Source organism: Notamacropus eugenii, chromosome 3 (genome assembly GCF_028372415.1).
Source record: "Notamacropus eugenii isolate mMacEug1 chromosome 3, mMacEug1.pri_v2, whole genome shotgun sequence".
NCBI classification, from domain to species: domain Eukaryota; kingdom Metazoa; phylum Chordata; class Mammalia; order Diprotodontia; family Macropodidae; genus Notamacropus; species Notamacropus eugenii.
The window spans coordinates 175328789-175340802 of NC_092874.1; the positions used below are offsets into that span (position 1 = coordinate 175328789).

The window sequence follows — 12014 nt, forward strand, 5'->3', positions numbered from 1 at the left end:
ATAAATCTGACAGTATAAGTAATGTTCCGTACCCATAGTCCCCCACCTCTGAAAATAAGGGAAGGTAGTTCATTTTTTCATCTTTTCTTTGGGACTAAGCTTAGTCATTGTGTTAAGTTACATTCAGCTCAGGAAGATAAGAAGACATAAAGGAGATAACTGGAGAGCTAGGAGACAAGACCAAGAAAATGTGGTATCCCTGAAACCAAAGGAGGAGGAAAATCAAGTAGGAGATAGGAGTCAACAGTATGAAAAGCTGCACAGAGGTCTGGGAGAATGAGTATTGAGAAGGGGCTCTTGGATTTGGTGATCAAGGAGTTCTTTTTCAAGTACAGTTTTAGGAGAATGAGGAGAGGCAGAGTTAATGGTGAAGAGGAAAGAGCATTGTTGTTTTTCCAAAAGTTTAGCAGTGAAGGGGAGGAAAAAGAAAGGATGAGGTAAAAGGGCCAAGAGACAGCTCTTTTCTTTTTTTTCTCTTCTATTCTTCCCTTTTGAGCATAGTTTTAAGCAGATGGGAAGGAGACAAGAAGAGTCCCAGAATATGAGGGAATTGTTATTGGATCAGAGTCCTAAAGGAAGTATTTAAGAATGTGACTGGGGGCTCCAGCAGAGTCTTCGAAGACCACAGGCATATCTCTTCATTATTAATTGGTAGTATAGATAAATGAAGGGAATTCTTCACTTCAAGAAGTATTTTCCATCTCTTATGCCACCAACTTTTAGTTGCTCACAAGGAACAAAATAGAAGTTTAATTTCATCATTTGTCCTATGAAAGAAGGCCTAAAAACAAACCAACAAGTAGAGAGCAGAAATAAGGGGCCTGGAAAACCTACAAATTCTAAAAACTGACTCCTAATAATTGAGGCCAGATTTTTTTTCCTTGAGCCAGACCTGCTGACAGGCCTATCAGCAGGGTATTTATATGATCAATCAATCATTAACATTGGATCTCATATTTAAAACTGAAAGAGACCTTAGAGGCCATCTCACCCCCCTTCCTCTTCCAGATGAAGAAACTAAACTGAAAGAGGTTAAGTGACTTCTCCCAGGGAGTAAATGGCAAAGCCAGGATTTGAATGCAGATCTTGGATTCCACATCCAGCACTCTTTTCACTGAACCATACTGCCTTTAATCAACAGGCACTTATTAAGGACCAACTATGCTAGATGCCAGAGATACAAAGACCAAAAAAATTGAACAGTTCATGTCATCAGGGAGCTTATATCCCATCAGGAGACAAAACGTGTGTGTGTGTGTGTGTGTGTGTATATGTGTGTATGGGTATGTGTGTACACAAAAGACATATACCAAAGTAAATACATGGTAATACAGAGAAAGTTTAGTTATTCCAATTTTCACCTTTCAGGTGGTACATTTGTTGGGACATTTTCATTTCTGAAGTCACCCAGAGTCAGCACCAGCTTCCCATGAAGATGTAAACCATTTAACCAGAACTTATTCCCCCTCCATTTTTAGTCTCAATTCTATTCTGGTTACTTTTATATTTCCTGATATCAGCTAAAAATTGGATGAAAGGATCTTTTAAGATTGAAATTTTTAAAAAATTAAGTTAAAATATTTTTTTATCTTTAATCTTTAAAAAAAAAAAAGTAATTTCCTTAAGGAGGTCAATTCCCTCTAATTCTCTGGTGTTCCCAGACTTCTGGAAGCCAGGTAAGATTTATCTCACCATCCAAACTGTTTCAGGTTATTCATTTCCAGAGCTAGATTCATCTTTCTTGAAATATCATCCAGAGGCCTGAAGACAGGGGTGGGTAAAGATGCTAATTTCCATACTATTGTGCTATAAGAAATGATGAGCAGGCAGATTTCAGAAAAACATGGACTTACATGAACTGATGCTAAGTGAAGGGAGCAGAACCAGGAGAACACTGTACACAGTAACAGCAACATTGTGTGATGATCAGCTATGATAGACTTAACTCTTCACAGCAACAGAGTGATCCAAGATAATGTCAAAAGACTCATGATGGAAGATGCCATCCACATCCAGAGAAACAGCTATGGAGTCTGAATGCAGATAGGCGTATACCATTTTTACCTTTTTTGTTTTTTTCTTTCTCATGGTTCTTCCCTTTTGGTCTGATTCTTCTTTCACAGCATGACTAATGTGGAAATATGTTTGATACGATTGAACATGTATAGCCTATATTAGACTGTTTACTGTCATGAGGAGGGAGGAATAAAAATTTGGAACTTAAAGTCTTATAAAAGTGATTATTAAAAATGAAATGTAACAGGAAAAAATAAAATACTATTAAGTTGAAGGGGAGAGAATGTTAATTTACAGAGTTGGTCAGACTGCTTCTGGAATCCTATGTTTAGATCTGGGTACCATAATTTAGGAAGAACATTGACAAACTAGAGCAGGCCCAAAATAATATGACTTAGAGACTACAAACATTACCATGGGAAAATTAGTTGAATGGTGTGTGTGTGTGTGTGTGTGTGTGTGTGTGTGTGTGTATTGGCCTAGAAAAAAAAAGGAAGACTTAGAGGCAATAGCATTAAATATTTTAATATCTGTCATGGGGAAGAAAGACTACAAGTTTTTCATTTGGCCCCAGAAGATAGAAACTGTGTAGGGAAGTCAATTTCTACTTCATGTAAGGCAAATTGTCCTAGTATTTAGAAGGATCCAAAAGTGAAATGGTCTTACCTGGGGAGGTAGGGAGTTCCTCCATTAATTGAGCCTTTTCAAGACCATTCATCAAGGAAGCTTTAGAAGGAGTCATACTAGAAGACTTTGGGATCCCTTCCAATGCTGAGATTCTATCATTTTAGATTGTAGAATACCATGCAAATTAGAAAAGTGAGCCCTAGCCCAGAGAATCTGAACACTGGAAACAATCAGTCCATCTCATTCAGCCTGGTGTCCACAGAGCTGACATTGATGGCACTGTCCCAACCATCTGCTTTACACTGAGCATGGTCTTAGGATGCTAATTTATATGATGTTAAAATTCCATTTCTCATGCTTTAAAATGCACAAGTCCCTTGATTTTCAGCGTGAAAGAGTAAACTACTCTCATGACAGAGAAAGTCTTATAAAGTTGTATAAAGCTACCAAGCTTATATTAATACTCACTGTTCTATGTTAATACCTAGATATGAGAAGATGATCAAAAGTTAAGTCTACAGAATAACAAATAGCAAGGGCACAAAAGAAAGATACAAAGAATTGGGGTAGTGCTCAACAGAACTCACAAAACTGTTAGAGAATTTGTTTGATTGGGTTATCGTCACCCAGTATCTGCTTTTACACATTCCTACTAATGGTCAAACCACTATATATGACAAGCAACCCTCTGTGGCAGTGTGGCAGTGAATGGGAAGGAAAAAAGACTTTACTTGTATTCCTAAATCCACTGCTTGAGCAGGAGGACATGAACAAGGGCTTAACCCTCTCTTTGCTTAATTTCTTTCATCTCTTCAAAAGGTTGCCTCAGCAGGTGCTTGGGAATGAGAATGCTAGGGTCCTACTTCTGGTTCTCTTGGTATCTGTCTATCTCAGTTCTGCCACTGACTCACTGGAAGCTCAGGCCTTTTCTCTGTGCTTCGACTTACCCACCTATAAAAAGTGGATAATAATACATATTGCACCTGCCTCCAAGGGCTATTACAACACCAATTTAATTAATTAAGCGCTTAGAGATCCTTGGATGAAAGGCTCTTAGTAAATGTAAAGTATTATTAAAAAAGTTAAAAAAAATTTTTAAACTATGATTTCATCACTGGATTCTTCTATTACATAAATAATACAGCAATTAACACCTGTATGAGAGAAGTATGGCCTTGTGGCTCAGGCCAGAACTACCATCATAGTATTATATAGTCTAACCTACACTCTACCACTAGTTAGGTATTTGGCCTTAGGCAAGTTACTTAACCACTCTGTGGCTCAACTTCTTCTTCTGTAAAATGGGCATAATCATGCATACCTACCTCACTTGTGCCGTGTGAAGTTGTTAATTAATGATTATAAAGCACTGGAAAATATAAAGTGCTATATAAGTGCTAATTATTATAAATTCCCAAAAGCACCGCAGTTCAGATTTTTAATTACCTATACATTTTATTGAAAATACATAAAGTAAATAATAAAGTTACCCTATATGTAAAAATTATGGCTAGCCTGTACTGTCTTGTTCATCTCACTGCCTGAACTACAGTGGTAATTTTCTCTACTATAGCAATAATTTAATTTCAATAAAAGAAGTTTAACTAATATGATGGTACCCAGGCTTTGGTTCACTCTGTTATAAAATATGATTTCCTACACAGAAGAAAGTTCAGAGGGAAACAGAAGCAAACAGGATGGCTTTGAAAGTAGCATGATGAATTTATTATATACTTTTTTTTAAAAGCAGCCAGTACAAAATAAAGAGTTATGGTTTCATATCAAATCCTTTTTTCCTGTTTTACTTTGTATATGGAAATGACTTCTTTTTCATATTCATTAAATTCATAATTTTTAAAAGAAAAAATATGATTTTTCCCTTCTTACCTTTGCCTCCTCCTTCAGCTATTACAATTCAGTTAGCAAAATAGGATGTCTGTCATGAAATGTACCCAGTGTATGCTAGAGCCTGCTCATACTTGCTCAAGAGCCAATTTTCGAATTTTCAGTGTGAACATTTACACCTTGGAAATTAGGGCTTGATTTATTGTTTTGTTGATTGTCAAGATTTAAGAAAGTATTGGGGTTAGGGGGGCAGGGTGAAGCGGGGGGGGGGGGGGGACATGCGGAAACAAGTAGGTGGCATAGTGAATAGAGTGCCAGCCCAGGAGTCAGGAGGATCTGAGTTCAAATCCATCCTCAGACACTTGATACTTATTAGCTGTGTGACCCTGGGCAAGTCACTTAACCCCATTTGCTTCCAAGAAAAAAAGAAAGAGAGGAAGGAAGGCAAGAAGACAGGAAGGAAGAGAAGGAGGGAAGGAAGGAAGGAAGGAAGGAAGGAAGGAAGGAAGGAAGGAAGGAAGGAAGGAAGGAAGGAAGGAAGGAAGGAAGGAAGGGATGGAGGAAATGTTAATGATGTAGATTAATCTTAAAAGTGTTTCTTATATACATTTTTTCGGAGCTGATGGTTAAACATTTACTAGAACATTCTTGAATGTACCCCAAAATACATAGTGTTATAACAAATCAGCATGGATGATGTTAAATATTTGTGCTCCTTTCTGAAGAACATGGGGGAAAAGGTCCATTCTTGAACTATTATACAAATAACCTAAAGTATACACCAAAGAACAAAGAAAACAACAAAATATGAATCTAAAGACCACTAGGAAGTGATGAGGTTAATATCATTGTAAATAATAGCTAGGTGGCACTGCAGATAGAGTGCTGGACACAATCAAGAAGAATTGAATTCAAATCCAGCTTGAGATGTCTACTAAATGTAGTGAGTCATTTAACCTGTATCTGCCTAGGGATAATAATAGTACCTACTTTCCAGGGTTGTTGTAAGGAAAAAATGAGGTGATCTTCATAAAGCACTTTACAAATCTTAAAGCACTATCTCAATGCTATCAAGCCTATATTAATGCTAGCTATTCTATTAATACATAGGTATGAAAAAGAGGGTTAAAATTTAAGTCTACAGAATAGCAAATGGCAAGGGCATAAAGGGACATGAAGAATCAAGGTAGCGTTCTACAGAGCTCAAAAAGCTTATAGAATTTGTTTGATTGGGTTCTTGCTACCCACTACCTGTTTTTAAACATTTCTATTCATGGTTGAAACACTAATAATAAGCAACCCTCTGTAGCAGTGTGTCAGTGAATGGGAGAAAAAAAGACTACTTTTATTCATAAATCCCCTGCTTGACCAAGAGAACATGAGCAAGGTCTTAACCTCCTCTTGGCTTAATTTCCTTCACCTCTTCAAAAGTTTGTCTCAGCTCTGCTGCTTCCATACTAGGAGTTCTTCACATAGGACTAGTCCTAGTCTAACTGTAAATGGCATGGGGAAATTCAAGTAGAAGGACAGTGAGAAATCCAGTTCAAAGAGAGAATAGAAGGATAGAGATGGAATTCTGGAAGCTGCCTGCCAAGTCAGTTCTATTCAATAAACACATAGCTTCTACTGTATATGTTGCATGATGGTAGAGATTATGGGACTTGGGGGAAGGGGATAGGATAGTAAAGGAAAAAGAAGACATCTCTATTTCCATGATAGAAGCAAGAAAGAAGAGAGAGCCTCCATGTTGCAGGGCTACCCATGACTGTTAGATAACCCAAGGAAAGCCTTCTAGAATGTTGGCTTTGTCTTCAGTAGAAGACTTGTGGAAGGACCTGGAGAAGAGTCATATAAAACAAAAAGGCTAGAATGGGTTTTGAATTGTGCAATGGGAGAAAGCACCCACCTCAATTAGTGAAATCATGGTTCCATCAAAGTATGGAAATGATATAAGGCCATGCACAAAGGGGAGGCACGAGCTGTGAATGTAAGTACTAAAATAATCCATAGTAAGAACAGGCTCAGCCAAGTGAACCAATTGTCATAGAAGAGGTGAGTCACTCCCTGAAGTCTCACCTCACCTGAAGAAAGAGTTGGGTTACAACTGGCAGAAAAATAGAAGCTCGGGTCCCCACACTTCCCTAATCTTTCTAAGTGAGCAGTTATAGAGATGGATAGAAAGAATAAGGGCAGAAAGAATTCTTGGTTTAGAAGGAAATTTGGATGTTCTTCACATTAGAAACCAGGCTGTTCAGAAGATGAAAATTATTTAATACATTTTCTGGAGGGGAAATGTGAAGTCCCAGAAAGAGTATTAGATGGTGTTAGAAGACCTGAGTCCAAGATCCCACATTCACTATGTGACCAGGGGCCATTTGACCATGGGAAAATTCTTAGCTTCTCTAAACCTCAGTTTACTCATCTGTACAAATTGAGGTAATGATGTTTTACTACCCTCCTCACAGGGCTGTTCTGAGGAACAAGCACTATATAAATGTGAGTTGCTATTCTCTTAATAATTTTATAAATTTCCAAATGTTGCTGAACCACCTGTCCCAAATCCACCACATCTAAATAAGCCATGTTTGGCAGGACTGCTTCATTTGAGGCTGTAAATGCCTGCTGGAGTATTCTGTACAGATCGCAATGGGTAAAATTCACATGTCTTCATTTAGCAGCAAACCTGCCCTGTCCTGCTTGAGAAAGTTTGGCTCTCATGATTCTATTTGTTTTCTATCAGACTCCTTTTCACCCATGTTCACTGTCCTGTCACTCAGTTGGCTCAGCAGAAATGAGAAACGCAAAGTATGGAATTGGATTGGCCCCAGGACGAAGTTTGGTAGAACCACATTATTGCTATACCTTGAAGTCTCATCATGTGCCCAATTGGCACAGAGCCACTGGCACCTCCTGAAAGGAAAACAAATTGTTAAATGAAACAGGGACATAAGTACCATTAGGCAAGAAAGATAATTTTCCTAAGTAAAATATTTTCTCTCTGCAAACAAGTTTTGGGGTTGATTTTGGAGGGGAGGGTGAGAAGATGAGAGCAGGTAAGTTTCTTCCTGAATTCTTTTAAAGCTCAGTTGCAATGTATATGAAACAATTTAAGGTTTCAGTACTGCCTATAAACCTGTTCTCTTTACACTAATCACTTACAATAAAATTAGATCAAGATCTAAGTCGATAAGCTCAGGATAAGTATTAGCATGCCTGGTGGGCACAAGTTCAGAGTACTCAGATACTAGATAGACAGATAGATAGGCAGACAGACATATAGATAGATAGACATAGATAGATAGATAGATAGATAGATAGATAGATAGATAGATAGATAGATAGATAGATAGATAGACATAGATAGATAGATAGATAGATAGATAGATAGATAGATAGATAGATAGATAGATAGACATAGATAGATACATAGATAGATAGATAGATGATAGATAGATAGATAGAGATGAGTATTGCTCATATAAAGGTGTTTTGTAGCACAAGGAGTGGATGTTAAGAGGAAGTGATTATCCATGTGACTAGCAAAGAACAGACTGTAAATAGTTTGTCATCACAGACATTTCCTAAGAGAAAACTGTTTACAGGGAAGGTATACAATGTTTGCAGCCTACATGATTCATTCAGTATTGTTTGGCTACTCCAACATACACATACATACCTTTACATACCTTTGAATTAAAATCAGAATAGGTGAGTGAACGTGGAACGCATATAAACTGGAGCTCAAGTGAACCAGCTTTCCACATTTTCTGGGAGGTAAATGGCCGCAAGTGCTTTTTCACCAGATTAAGCTGCAGTTTGTAAACAGATAAATCTTAAGCCTGTCTTTTCCCAACACTACACTACCTCTTTCCAGAAAACCAGAAGGAAGAAACCTTGTCTCCCTCCCTCAGCCTTTGCCGTCTCACAAAGACCTATCCCTGAGGCCTAGAGAACTGACATTGCTTCCTGTTGTCCAGCTATCATTCCTGGTGAATCCTGCTTTGAGGACAACACAATTCAAGGCAAGACCTGGAAGAAATCCTAGCACTCTCCTTGGACTTCAAGTCAGCCTGCTCCTAAGTGTGTGGATAGTCAGATGCATAGTCTGATTTTAAAGTTCTCTGATTTTTTTGTTCATTTCAGTGTCCAGAAACCCCAAGGAAGTTCCTGAAAGGGATAGGGACTTGTGAATTCACTTCCAGGTGAAGAACTCCTGTTATGCAAATTAGCATCTTCTCAGGAATTAGAGTCTTAGAGAGTCACCTAATTCAGTGAAGATTTAAGTGACTTTCCCAGTGTCACCCAGTCATAGTATGTGTCTAAAACAGGACCTGAACTCAGATCTTCCTGGCTCTAGGGCCAGCTCTCTGCTGACTGTGTCATATCGTCTCTAAATCCTAAATCCTTTCTACTACATTTTAAGCCTGTGTGCTCCCTAAGTCTAAGTCTCTGACAACCCTGCTTCAGTCATCTATTTGGATGGCTATGTGTTTGGATGATAGAAACCAATTCTTTTGGCTTAAGCCATAGGACATTTGTGAGATGGGAAGATATGTGCGCTAAATAGTATTGATCCTATCCAAGCCATTCTCAAACAGGTGTAACAAGCAACATCAAAGCTTCAACTGATGCCTGTCAGGAATTTGGCCCTAAAACACTGGTTTATTGAGGGTTAAACAAGAGTTTTTTTCTCTGTGTGATATTTTAAGGAAAATCTATGTTGCTTTCAGAAAGATGCTAAAAGACAAGGTAGAGATGATTCTGTATGTGTGTGTTTATGTAGATTTAGTGAGATTATCAGCACTAATTATTTAATCACTGATTTTTTGCAGATGTTCTAATACCACTACTGTTCATTTCTCACACAGAAACCACAGAATAAAGGCCTTACAAAAAAAATGTAAGGGAATAATCAACTAGATGGATTTCCAGAGTAAGGTTGAGCTCGTCTGAGCATCATCACAAACCTGCAGTTAAGTACAGGTATTATTACTTCAAAATGAGGAGACAGAAGCAAAAAGCAATTTCATCAAATCTTTTCAAACATTTCACAGACAAATGTTATAAATTCTTAAGATGAGCTATATAAGGGTTAAGTAGCCCACCTAAAATCACCCAGTTCCTGAGGGAAATAGGGAAAAGAACCTGGAAGTCTTGATTTCTAAACTATTAGATTATAAACCTCTATCAATCAATCAACAAGCTGTTATTAAGCATCTACTAATATGCACTCATATATCTGTCAGGCAATTTTTGTTGTTGTTCAGTCGTTTTAGTTGGGTCCAACTCTTCTTTTTTTTTTTTAAGATGGGAAATGGTTTTATTAGGAAATAAGTAGGAAGACAAGGGATTTAGTGGTAGCAACCTCCCATGACTGCTCCAGCTCAGCTTTATCTCTAACCCACAACCCATCTTCATTTGGGTCTTATCCTTTTCTACAGTTTCCATCCCTCAGTTTCTCTTCCTACACCCAGTTTTTCCCTCATGCCAGGTCTTACATTTTGTCCTTATTCCCTGAATTCTGTTGTCTGCCTTATTCTCATCATGTGTACCCATTCTTTGTCTTTTTCCTCTGGGTTACTTTAGGCTTTCTGCATGGTGATTGAGGGCCTGGGACAGAGTTATCACACTCTCCATTACTTTTTCCCTTTCCCTAGTTTCAATTTGGCACCTAAATCTCTGCAGGAATTAGTCAGGATGCCATTGAACCTGCTGGGTCCTCAAATACTTTCTTAGGGCTCCTGGGATCTGTGGGTGGAGGCCCCTTTGCTGCTGCCTTTGCCTCAGGGTCCCTTCCCCCAAGGCAGGCCCAGGATATAGCTCTAAAACACCAAAATCTTTCCCCCCCCTTGGTGAGGTCTCCCCTGTGCTTTGTCCTAGTGGGATCTCTCTGGCTTGCTGGGTCTTCTTGGCTCTGCTCTCCCTCAGTTCTTCTTCCTTGGCCTGGGCTTGCTCCTGGAGTAGATGATGTTCCTCCTCTTGTTGCTGCCAGCTACGGGAGGAAGCTGGCATGAGTTTGGATATTGGGCTCTCTCTGTTGCTTGTTGCTGTAGTTTCTGGCCATGTTCCCTGGCCAGGTGTTCCGTCTAGGCAGAGAAGGACTCAGGCTCTGGGGTGTCTATGATGCCATCCACATCACCCTCAAACCTCCCCAGCATCTCCTGTCACTCATCTTCTCCCTCCTCCTGAAGTTTTTGTCTCCATTTGCTCTCCCTGTAAGCCTCTTCCTCTTCTCCCTCAGTTTCTGTAGATGGCTCTGGGGGACTTTCCCAGCCTAGAAGTTCCCAGGGCTCTCTCCCTGTTTGTTCTTCATCTTCATGGCAGTCAGACATTGTGTCATCAGAGGCAGGAAGAAGTCCTTGTAGGCACTAAGACTCTGACAAGCAGCAGCATGCAGAGCAGTATTCCCATGGCAGTCCTGGTGAGTGGGGTCAGCCCCAAGGTGGAGTAGCAGTTGAAGGGCAGGGGCATCATGGCAGGCACAGGCTTGTTGGAGTGGTGGTGGCTCTCCAGCATCTACATCCAGCTTTAGGTGGCACTGAAAGAAGGATTGAGCTTGCTCAGCCATCCTGTAGACAAAGTTCCTTGAAAATGGTGTTCACGTCAACATTGGTGAGAGGAAGGACCCATGATGGGTCTTGAAATCCAGTTAAATTGAGTCAGGGCCCTACCTAGGGCCTGAGAATCCTGGAGGAGAAAAAAAAGATGTGTTCAACTCTTTATGACCCCATTTGGGGTTTTCTTGGCAAAGACACAAAGAATGGTTTGCCGTTTCCTTCTCCAGTTCATCTTACAAACAAGGAAACTGAGACAAACAAGGGTAAGTGATTTCCCTAGGGTCACACAGCTGGTAAGTGTCTGAGGTCAAATTTGAACTCAGGTCTTCCTAATTCCAGGTCTGGCATTCTATCCACTGTGCTATCTAGCTGCCCAGCAGTCAGTCAATAAGCATTTATTTGGTGATCATTATGTGTTAATCACTATTCACTCAAGGAACTTACATTCTAATGGGGGAAACAAGATTCCATTGACTATGTAGTTACAAGATTTACATACTTATAAATGGAAGGTAATCTCAGACAGAAGTTACTGAATGTTAGAAAACTGGGAATGGTCTCCTATAGGAGGTGAGATTGAGCTGAGTCTTGATGGAGCCAGGGAATATAGGGGGCAAGATAAGGTAAGAAAGGGGAGCATTGAGTGCCATGTGTGAGGAACAGCAGATTGGCCACTGTAGTTGGATCATAGAGCCTGTCAAGGGCAGTAAAGTGTAAAAAGATTAGTAAAGTAAGAAGGAGCCAGGTCATGAAAGCTTTAGATGCTAATAGGATTTTGCGTTTGGTCCTATAGAGGCAATAAGTAGTTCCTGTGTGTGTGTTCATCTTTCATTGCTGAAGAAGACCATGACGTCAAATGTAGGGGAAAGGACACAGATGAAAGGAAGTGCCATGATCAGACTTGTACTTTGGAAAAAATCATTTTGACTGTTGAGTGGAATTTGGATTGCAGTAAAGTGAGATTAGTCA

At 39.4% G+C, this 12014-nt stretch overlaps 1 pseudogene; it reads right to left on the reverse strand.

Annotated features, from left to right (window-relative positions):
* Nucleotides 1-9639: 9639 nt before the first annotated feature.
* On the reverse strand, nt 9640-11118 carry LOC140531307 (NF-kappa-B inhibitor-like protein 1; annotated as a pseudogene).
* Between the last annotated feature and the right edge of the window lie 896 nt (nt 11119-12014).